We start from the raw sequence: 1,752 nt of genomic DNA on the forward strand, positions 1-1,752 counted from the left end.
CTGCAGGTAAGAGCGGTGGGGCCAGGTGAGGGGGGATTTCGTGTGACGACCACGAGGGAAAATGAATTATTTATTTAATTTTCCCATTGGTCGTCGCTCGAAATTCCCCCTCATCTGGCTCCACCGCCCTACTGCTCTTACCTGCAGCGGCCGCAGCTCTTGGCACTGTGCTTTTCTGCTATGTGAGCCTTCTGACAAAAACAAATTCTAAAAATGTCTGGACAAGTTAACTGTCCTTCCAATCTCCTTTGGTCAGCTCCCACTCTCTCCACATCCGCTCCCCCTACTCTCCAATGAACTTTTCTCTCATCTCTAGAAAGAGGCCTTTGATCTGTAGAAACAATAGCAGCTACTAGGTGTCATTTCCTCTTATAGACAACTCCTAATTAAACTTCTCTGAATGCCGGCTGCAGCCAGCAGAGTGTGTTGATTGGGTGTGATTTATACTGTAGCTGATTCGTATCTTAGGAGAGCAGTCTTTGCCTGTCTGTCCTTGAACCTTGTAGGTACATTTTAAGGAATTAATTCAAACTACTTTAAGGTTGGATGCAATGCCTTACTGATCCTGCTGACCTCTCCAATGTAGAAGCTAAGGCCTGCAATATGCCTTTGTTTGCAATTGAAGATGAAAGTACACAGCGACCTTCCAGCCAAGAAAAATCAAACTACTCCTTACAACTTTAAGGCTGGGTGCAATGCCTCTGGATAGCTGATTCCTGAGCTCCTGCTCATGTCATGTTAACCTTTACCATCATCATCATCATAGTCTTTATTCGAATTAAAAGATAATTCATACAAGACACAAACAAATACAGAATTATAAAATATTACAATTACTAGATAATATAAAATCTTCCAATAAATAGATAAAATTTGTAGATAAGAAAAGAATTAAACATAGAATAGAGAAGATGAAGTACAATACACATCGGTAATAAAAACAATGGGTGAAATAGGGATGACTAGCAAGTGATGGCGGATTTTAGGGCCCTACCTGTTTGCCTTCTCAGTGCACTGAAGGGCTTTCCGTCTGAGAGACCATGCCCACCCCAAGTATTTGGCTAGGACAATTGAATGGACTGGTAAAGTGCTTGTATGTAGGATTCTGATAGCTACAACAGAACTCCTTGTGCCCAGTAGTTTACATAAAGGGGAAAGCCAGTGTCGTCTAGGAGTGGCGTATACAGGGCAGACGAACAAAAAGTGGGCAATAGTTTTTTCTTTGGCACCACAAACAGGGCAGGTACATGTACTTACTCCAAACCACCCACAAGTTAGAGCCCTAAGTGGGAGGGATCCTGCTCTAAGTTGAAAATAGAGTTTCCTATTACTTAGGGCCTCATGTAGGTAGCGAAATACCGGTCGGTAACGGCCGATTTTCGGTAAATATGCCGTTACCGACCGGTATTCAGACAAGTGAGATGTAGGAGTCCAAAAACCACTTTTCGGTAAATATGAGGCGGTAAATACCGATTCATAGTTACCGAATTCTAAAATACCGATTCATATTTACCGAATACATAATTAACGAATCGGTAAATATGAAGTGGTAAATATGAAGTGGTAAAAATTTAAAATGACATGTAGGAGCAGTCGGTAATTAAGAAATCCAGGAAAATCGGTAAATAAGAGTCGGTAATTAACACGGATTGAAAGCAGGTGGTAACCATCAACAATGCACATAAGCAATCCCAAAATGCAACAGCGTGGACAACATGGCCGCCATGTACGTCATTGCAAGGCGCCTACGTC

This window comes from Triturus cristatus, chromosome 4_2, assembly GCF_964204655.1.
Source record: "Triturus cristatus chromosome 4_2, aTriCri1.1, whole genome shotgun sequence".
Classification (NCBI taxonomy): Eukaryota; Metazoa; Chordata; class Amphibia; order Caudata; family Salamandridae; genus Triturus; species Triturus cristatus.